We start from the raw sequence: 10,685 nt of genomic DNA, 5'->3' as shown, positions 1-10,685 counted from the left end.
CCTGTAAGGAAGAAATCTGCATCCTGGTTCTTGTTTAGTTCAAGTTAGAAGTTTTGGTGCAATATCCTCTTCGTGCATCAGGGCGAGACTTTGTGGCGGGACTGTGGGTAGGGTTTTCATATCTGCCGCGACCTCTCTGTTTGTACGAGCCTCCTTTTCTAAAGTTTGCGCTAGCGCCGCCCCTGCTGCTGGCGGCACCTGCGCATATTTATCTCCCAGTTGTAGTCAGCAAAATGGCGCCAATGGCAGAGCATGCGCAGATCGACATCTGAATGTCTTCAGTAAAATGGAGCTGGGTACGGCGCATGCGCAGATTCAGACCTCCGCTCAATTACGAGCCGAGATCTCAATCTGCGCATGCGCCACCACCGCCACTATTTTGCTGAAAAACACTGGGAGATGAATGTGCTGAAGCGCCAACAGCAGCAAGGGAGGTGTTAGTGCGAACTTTAAAAAAGAAGGCTCGTACAAGTGCAGAGTGGCCGCAGAAGAGCCAAAAACCCTACCCACAGTCCCACCCCAAAGTCCTGCCCTGATGCACGAACAGGATATTGCACCAAAACTTCTAACATGAATTAAACAAGAATCAGGATCCGGATTTCTTCCCTACAGGTATCTATTAAACCAGTATAAAAGCACCATTATGGCCATACCTTTATATTAACATACTAAATCGTGATGACCGGTTCCCTTTAAAGGGCTTACATTACATTCTTAAATAGGCAAAATTGCAAAGTGCTGGTAAAACAAGCAACTTTATTATTAACTTTCTACTAGAAATGCTCTAGGGTCTCGAAAACGGAGGGATTTTTAATTTTATACAGCTCATTGCCTAGGTTATCAGCCACGCTGCAGTCTCAGAAAGGCCGGTTACCCAGTTGGGAAGAGCGCTATGCTTTAGTGCCTCCTTGCACCGCTCTGAAGCTCGCTGGATAGCTGGATCCAACAGCTTCTCCCCTACAGCACAGGTAAAGCTAACGATGGTAGCAGCCTTGGAGAGCGCACAGTTAGGTCCAGGAGCACGACTATGCCACTGATCCAAATTGTCAATTTTCAGGAGCAAAGCAGAAAATCAGGGGGTGGGAGTGGTGCACTTCCGATAAGAGAACGTTAGAACAACCCATTGATGCCTCATGTAATGTCATGTCACGGAAATTTGCTGATAGCTTCATTTGGAAAATAGTTTGAATTGTTATATCCTTTAAAAGAAAGGACCGACTAGTTCAAACTCTTTTACAAGTCAAGATAGCTGCACATTTCTTGTGTTATTAGATGACATCTTCACTGAGGCAGTGTAATTTTAGGGCTACGTTACAGTTGAGGGCCCCTTTAAAATAAAGAAGGGTTAATGCAGTATTTCCCTGACTTGGCCTTTTCTTATGGACCAGATAGGTAAGACTGACCTGGTTTTCATCACTGCACTGTTGATATAACGAGCACTTTTGTATTGATACCTCTAGATCCCTTCTGGTTGCAATCTGACCTCTCTCCGTACAGGCAAAACCCTATAGCCCTGAATCATCAAGACGTTTTTCACAGATGTACGTATTCTATTTTTTAAAATTAAGTTCGATATGAACTTGAAACGGGTAATAAAGCTACTATTTAATACTGCCAATGCGTGGAACGACTACTATTCCAGCAGCAGCGCGGTCTACCAGGAACGTCCATCTCCTATTACTCCTCAATACATTCGCAGATGAAGATTGCCTTCACTCCGCAGCCGTGACACCAGCAGCTGTATACTCTACAGGCATACAATGGGGTTGTGACATTCACAATCTAGCCGTCACGGCGTACCTCGAATAAATGTTTGTTTTTTATACAGGGATCGATGGTCCTCGGTAATTGAAGCATACGCTAATCTGACCCCTTAAATCTAATTGGGGTGTCAAACAAATGACTAACCATATGGACACCATCCATGTGCCATCTGGTTTTACTGGATCCACTGCAATTGATGAGGTAGGAAACTTTATTGGCCTTGTATATTTTTTTCATTTTTGATGTATAAAACAGACATACAGAAAACCATATGGATGAAAAAGCCATTTTTTCCTAGATGAAAAGCCGACAATTTTTCATACGCTCGTCTAAACCCGGCCTAGTTAGCAATCTCGTTATATAAAACGATTACATAAGAGACCTGTATGAGACCTGACAGAAAACAGTAAGGGTATGTGCACACGATGCAGAAATGCTCAGGATTTTTTACTGAGCGTTTCTGCATCTCTCTGGCAGGAAAAAACGCATGCGGATTGTACATGCGGTTTCCTGCCAGGGACATGCGGAAATGAAGCGGTCTTCACTTTCATTTCCGCATGCGGGTTGACAAGCGCTTCCCAAGCGATTTTAGCATCACTTGGAAAGTGCTTGTCAACTTCACACTATATAAATCCATGCAACCGGCATGGATTTATATAGTGTGTGATGTCAAAAAATAAAAAATAAATATATACTTTACCCTCTGATGGCCCCCGGTGTCCTGCTTCATCGGTCCCGGCTGCCGGCAGTGAAGACTGTAGGACCTTCCGACGTCAGCGTCACGTGACCCGTCACATGACTCTGACGTCAGCGAAGGTCCTTCATTCAACCGCGAAGTGCGCGGGAAGCCGGCAGGACGCAGCGCGGGCCGTCAGAAGGTGAGAATATATATATTTTTTATTTTATTCTTTTTTTTTTAATGGTACCTGGGTCTGGATGAGAGTCCTCTCATCCACACCCGGGTACCATCCGCACATTAGACCGCATGAAAAGCGCATCAACATATACAGTGATGCGGATTCCATGCGGTCTAATGCAAGTCAATGGCGGCAAAAGAGCAGCGTTTCCGCAAAATTAATTGACATGCAGCGGATTTTTGACCGCAGCGTTTACGCTGCGGAAAAATCCGCATCATGGGCACAGCACATGCGGATTTCCATTGGGGAACATTGCTGCCCTTCTACCATGCGTTTTTCATGCGTTTCCGCTGCGTTTACGCAACTGCAAAAACGCCGCGGAAACGCATGAAAAACGCATCGTGTGAACTCAGCCTAAAGGAACCTGTCATCAGGATTTTATACCCCAAATTAATGCCATTTATGCAAAGGTCTTTTAAGGCTGTGTGCCCACGTAGCGTTTTTCAAGCGTTTTTGATGCGGATTTTCCGCAGCGGAAATGCTTGTAAAACGCTTGGTAACCCGCACCCCATGGTCCCCAATGGGATTCCGCAAGTTCTATGCACATGCTGCGGATTTTTCCGCAGCGTTTATGCTGCGTTCAAAAATCCGCAGCATGTCAATTAATTTTGCGTTTCCGCAAGCAGAATTGCCTTTGTCCAATGCATAAAAAACGCAAGGCAATTCCGCATGTGGAAAACGCGTGATAAACGCGTGATAAACGCGTGCGGAATTCCGCATGTGTTTTTCCGGGAGAGGACTTGCAGAAATGAAGCAGAAATTTTCTGCTTCATTTATGCAACGTGGGCACATAGCCTAACACCTACTCAAAGCAATTTCCGTTTTTGCGTTTCTGTTTTTTTTTCTCCCTTTTTCCCAGACTCATAACTTTTTTATTTTTCTGTCCACATAGACATATGAGGGCTTGGTTTTTGCGGGTCGAGTTGTACTTTTGAGTGATACCATTCATTTTACCACATAGTGTACTGGAAAACAGGAAAAAAATTCCAAGTGCAGTGAAATTGTGAAAAAAAAATCTATTTTTACTGATTGGGTTAATTACTTTATATTTTGATAGATCAGACTTTTCTGAAAGTGTTTACACCCCATATTACATTAAATGACATTCCCTCCTGCTGGCGCATTTAGAGGGTAACAATCGCAGGCAGCGCTTGTTAGAGGCAGGTCCTGGCTGTAACACACAACCCATTACCTGCCAGGTATGGGGCGGCCTCACCCTGTGATCCCATTCCATACACCTGCTATTGACTGGCTCCTTACATGTAAGGGCTTAAAGGGAATCTGTCACCAGGTTTTTGCTACCCCATCTGAGTGGAGCATAATGTGTAGGCAGATATTGTGATTCCAGTAATGTATCACTTACAGGGCTGCTTGTAGTTTTGATAAGAATGTTTTCTCTGCTGTTTTTGAATGCTGAGCTCTGTATAAATCCACCCACACCACTGATTGTCAGCTTTCTGCCTATGCACAGTGTACTCAAAAAGCTGCCAGTCAGTGATGGGTGTGAGTTTATACAGATCTCGTGAATCTGGAGAACTATACGGCAACAAGTTTACTAGTCCTCTAATGATAATCTCCTACTGATAAAACAGTGATTATATCCAAAGAAAGGAGCCCAGTAAGTGACACATTGCTGGAATCAGGGTCTCAGTCTGTCTCTACATCGTACTGCTTTCAGATTAGGTGGCAAAAAAGGTGCAAGCTCAGTAAGGTCTTCATGACGTCCAGGGCCGCTATCAGGGCATTACTGCCCTTACTACTGTATGGGACCCAGTGAGCTGAAACAAAGGGGGGGGGGGCCCGGGCCAAGACCAGTTTCCCCCTCTTGTGCTTCTGCTCACCGGGCCCCAGGGTATAATAATGTAGGCGGCGCAGATCTAGGCGCAGGGAGCCTTTCTGCCTTTCTAGAGCTCCATGGAACAGCCGTGCAGCTCCAAGGGAGTCCCTCCGCCTATTCTGTGACGCGCTGGTAACAGCGCGTGCGCGATGACGTTATTGCATACACACCGGCATGTATGTGTTCCACTCGCCAGGAGGATATCAGAAGAGGAGCTGCACCTGCAGGGGATCGTGATTTTTTTTAATAAAACTAATTAAATGGGTGTGGTGGGAGCGAATAAAGATGGATTGAGGGTGGGAGACGGGGGACAGCAAATAATGATGGATTGAGGGTGGGGGACGGGGGACAGCAAATAATCATGGAATGAGGGTGGGGGACAGCAAATAATAATGAATTGGGGGTGGTGATGGGGAACAGTGAATGACGATGTATTGAGGGTGCCGTGAGGGAGAAAAAATAATGATGGATTGTGGGTGGTGGTGGGAGGCGGGGGACAGCAAATAATTTTCGATTGGTGGTGGGGGACCAGGGACAGCATATAATGATGCATAGAGTGTGGGAGACCGGGGACAGCAAATAATGATGGATTGGGGGTGTGGGATGGGGGACAGTAAATAATAATGGATTGGGGGCGGAGGACAGCAAATAATGATGGATTGAGGGTGGGGGATAGCAAATACTGATGGATTGAGAATGGGTGACGGGGACAGCAAATAATGATGGATTGAGGGTGGGGGATAGCAAATACTGATGGATTGAGAATGGGTGACGGGGACAGCAAATAACGATGGATTGAGGATTGGGGATAGGAAGCAGCAAATAATTATGGATTGAAGGTGGGTGACTGGCGACAGTGAATGATGATGTATTGAGGGTGCAGTGGGGGAGCACAGATAATGATGGATTGAGAGTGGGAGACAGCATAGCCAAAACAAAAACAAAAGCTGCTGGCTATATATGTGATATGGTGTTCGATGTGAACTGATCACAGGTTCCCTTTAAGTTATTTTTAATCAAGACAATTTGGACAAAACATTTTCTTTAAGACAGTAAAGATTTAAAAAAAAATACATATTTGGTTCCAATGTGGTTAGTATTGATTTATGAGCAGGAAAATGTTTTTAGTTGAGTGGTTGAAGACTAAGAATATTTTTACAAATTTGGAGCTTAAGCTGTTACCTGATCCTGCATGTTCAGCAGTGTACTGCACCCCTACCTCCTGGCTTCCTACCTACTTCGGGGTGGTGCGATTATGCTTGATTGACAGATTGGACAAGAGGTTTCGTTCAGCTGCTGGTCCGAACGTTGCACTTTCCCATGCTGCCACTAGAGGCAGCGCTGTCTCTGCAGCATTGGAGGAGTGCAGAGGTCACTGAAGCTAAGCAATCCGGCCAGCGCTTACAAGCTGGACAGAAAAGAGCCTACAAGTGCTGAGCGCCTTGTCTGGAGCCTGATCACCGCTATCAGAAGTTCCCTATGCTACAATCAGTAAATAATAAAATAAAAAAAAAACTGTTTTTGAGAATAGAAAAGATTTTTTATTTAAAAAAAATTGCAAACACTTTGCAATTTTAGCCATTTATAATACTTAGAGTAACCCTTTAACATTTCTTATAAATGTAGAAATAAATACACAGATCTATCAAAGTAAAATAAATATTAGATATAAGTCACGAACCTTTAGAAATATGCCTGCAGTAAATGTAACATTGTCCAGATTATTATTATTATTAATAATATTAATAATAATAATAATGTGCTTCATGGTGATTATTACATTACAGCTTCATAACCAAAAACCACTGGACAGTGATTGGTTGCTGTAAGATTAAGCCCCGCCCATGCAGATCCTGACATCCAATCAGGAGGTTTGTGGCTCCCGGCCCTAGCTCTGAGCCTGGTGACACTAAGGCTAATGTCAGTGCATGACCACATGTTACCAGACAGCCCCCAATGTCTTACCTGCACCAGGAGCTCTGCAGCAGCTGTCAGGGATGTGAAGAAGCTGCTGTGGTGCCGCTGTCCGCGCCCTCCACTACGTGCACATGGCAGCCAGGGCTCACACTGTATTCCTGTCACTGTACACACTCACCTCCTGCGGTGCTAGAGAACAAAGCACCAGGAGCTGCCGCGGCCTCAGCTGTGATATGGCTGTGCACACACTGCACGGGCGCTCTGCTGGGTCGTGTACGGTGGGGGGCGTAGTACCGAAGTACGACTCCCATCTGTGGCCTATACACAGGGCTGCTGGGGATAAGCGGCTTCTCTAATATTCAATGCATTACAGCTCTTGGTATGGGGACATACTAAAAGGAATGAAGAAAAGGAATAAATAAGAATGAACCTAATAACTTATAGGTCCAAACATATGGAGAGGCATTACAGATAGCTTCTGCATCTTGGACATGAAATGAACTTGAAATCTATGTAGATAATGGAGAATGAACATATATCCCATATAAACAGGTGTATATTATATTCCCTGTGCTTGATAGGTGGGGAATGAACATATAATATATGTGGATAATAGGGGAATGAACACATAACCCATATAAACAGGTGAATATTATATTCCCTGTGCTTGTTAGGTGGGGAATGAACATATAATATATGTAGATAATAGGAGAATGAACACATAACCCATATAAACAGGTATATATTATATTCCCTGTGCTTGATAGGTGGGAATGAACATATAATATATGTAGATAATAGGGGAATGAACACATATCCCATATAAACAGGTGAATATTATATTCCCTGTGCTTGGTAGGTGGGGAATGAACCTATAATATATGTAGATAATAGGAGCATGAACATATATCCCATATAAACAGGTGTATATTATATTCCCTGTGCTTGGTAGGTGGGGAATGAACCTATAATATATGTAGATAATAGGAGCATGAACATATATCCCATATAAACAGGTGTATATTATATTCCCTGTGCTTGGTAGGTGGGGAATAAACATATAATATATGTAGATAATAGGAGAATGAACACATAACCCATATAAACAGGTATATATTATATTCCCAGTGCTTGATAGGTGGAAATGAACATATAATATATGTAGATAATAGGAGAATGAACACACATCTCATATAAACAGGTGTATATTATATTCCCTGTGCTTGGTAGGTGGGGAATGAACATATAATATATGTAGATAATAGGGGAATGAACACACATCCCATATAAACAGGTGAATATTATATTCCTTGTACTTGATAGGTGGGGAATGAACATATAATATATGTGGATAATAGGGGAATGAACACATAACCCATATAAACAGGTGAATATTATATTCCCTGTGCTTGTTAGGTGGGGAATGAACATATAATATATGTAGATAATAGGAGAATGAACACATAACCCATATAAACAGGTATATATTATATTCCCTGTGCTTGATAGGTGGGAATGAACATATAATATATGTAGATAATAGGGGAATGAACACATATCCCATATAAACAGGTGAATATTATATTCCCTGTGCTTGGTAGGTGGGGAATGAACCTATAATATATGTAGATAATAGGAGCATGAACATATATCCCATATAAACAGGTGTATATTATATTCCCTGTGCTTGGTAGGTGGGGAATGAACCTATAATATATGTAGATAATAGGAGCATGAACATATATCCCATATAAACAGGTGTATATTATATTCCCTGTGCTTGGTAGGTGGGGAATAAACATATAATATATGTAGATAATAGGAGAATGAACACATAACCCATATAAACAGGTATATATTATATTCCCAGTGCTTGATAGGTGGAAATGAACATATAATATATGTAGATAATAGGAGAATGAACACACATCTCATATAAACAGGTGTATATTATATTCCCTGTGCTTGGTAGGTGGGGAATGAACATATAATATATGTAGATAATAGGGGAATGAACACACATCCCATATAAACAGGTGAATATTATATTCCTTGTACTTGATAGGTGGGGAATGAACATATAATATATGTGGATAATAGGGGAATGAACACATAACCCATATAAACAGGTGAATATTATATTCCCTGTGCTTGTTAGGTGGGGAATGAACATATAATATATGTAGATAATAGGAGAATGAACACATAACCCATATAAACAGGTATATATTATATTCCCAGTGCTTGATAGGTGGGGAATGAACATATAATATATGTAGATAATAGGAGAATGAACACATAACCCATATAAACAGGTATATATTATATTCCCAGTGCTTGATAGGTGGGAATGAACATATAATATATGTAGATAATAGGGGAATGAACACATAACCCATATAAGCAGGTGTATATTATATTCCCTGTGCTTGGTAGGAGGGGAATGAACCTATAATATATGGAGATAATAGGAGCATGAACATATATCCCATATAAACAGGTGTATATTATATTCCCTGTGCTTGGTAGGTGGGGAATGAACCTATAATATATGTAGATAATAGGAGCATGAACATATATCCCATATAAACAGGTGTATATTATATTCCCTGTGCTTGGTAGGTGGGGAATGAACATATAATATATGTAGATAATAGGAGAATGAACACATAACCCATATAAACAGGTATATATTATATTCCCAGTGCTTGATAGGTGGAAATGAACATATAATATATGTAGATAATAGGAGAATGAACACACATCTCATATAAACAGGTGTATATTATATTCCCTGTGCTTGGTAGGTGGGGAATGAACATATAATATATGTAGATAATAGGGGAATGAACACACATCCCATATAAACAGGTGAATATTATATTCCTTGTACTTGATAGGTGGGGAATGAACATATAATATATGTGGATAATAGGGGAATGAACACATAACCCATATAAACAGGGAATATTATATTCCCTGTGCTTGTTAGGTGGGGAATGAACATATAATATATGTAGATAATAGGAGAATGAACACATAACCCATATAAACAGGTATATATTATATTCCCAGTGCTTGATAGGTGGGGAATGAACATATAATATATGTAGATAATAGGAGAATGAACACATAACCCATATAAACAGGTATATATTATATTCCCAGTGCTTGATTGGTGGGAATGAACATATAATATATGTAGATAATAGGGGAATGAACACATAACCCATATAAGCAGGTGTATATTATATTCCCTGTGCTTGGTAGGTGGGGAATGAACCTATAATATATGTAGATAATAGGAGAATGAACACATAACCCATATAAACAGGTGAATATTATATTCCCTGTGCTTGTTAGGTGGGGAATGAACATATAATATATGTAGATAATAGGAGAATGAACACATAACCCATATAAACAGGTATATATTATATTCCCAGTGCTTGATAGGTGGGGAATGAACATATAATATATGTAGATAATAGGAGAATGAACACATAACCCATATAAACAGGTATATATTATATTCCCAGTGCTTGATAGGTGGGAATGAACATATAATATATGTAGATAATAGGGGAATGAACACATATCCCATATAAACAGGTGAATATTATATTCCCTGTGCTTGGTAGGTGGGGAATGAACCTATAATATATGTAGATAATAGGAGCATGAACATATATCCCATATAAACAGGTGTATATTATATTCCCTGTGCTTGGTAGGTGGGGAATGAACCTATAATATATGTAGATAATAGGAGCATGAACATATATCCCATATAAACAGGTGTATATTATATTCCCTGTGCTTGGTAGGTGGGGAATAAACATATAATATATGTAGATAATAGGAGAATGAACACATAACCCATATAAACAGGTATATATTATATTCCCAGTGCTTGATAGGTGGAAATGAACATATAATATATGTAGATAATAGGAGAATGAACACACATCTCATATAAACAGGTGTATATTATATTCCCTGTGCTTGGTAGGTGGGGAATGAACATATAATATATGTAGATAATAGGGGAATGAACACACATCCCATATAAACAGGTGAATATTATATTCCTTGTACTTGATAGGTGGGGAATGAACATATAATATATGTGGATAATAGGGGAATGAACACATAACCCATATAAACAGGTGAATATTATATTCCCTGTGCTTGTTAGGTGGGGAATGAACATATAATATATGTAGATAATAGGAGAATGAACACATAAC

The sequence above is a fragment of the Phyllobates terribilis genome, unplaced genomic scaffold (genome assembly GCF_046119375.1).
Source record: "Phyllobates terribilis strain yellow unplaced genomic scaffold, ASM4611937v1 Scaffold_2__4_contigs__length_985480577, whole genome shotgun sequence".
In the NCBI taxonomy this organism is placed as follows: Eukaryota; Metazoa; Chordata; class Amphibia; order Anura; family Dendrobatidae; genus Phyllobates; species Phyllobates terribilis.
This window is presented reverse-complemented; position numbering follows the sequence as displayed.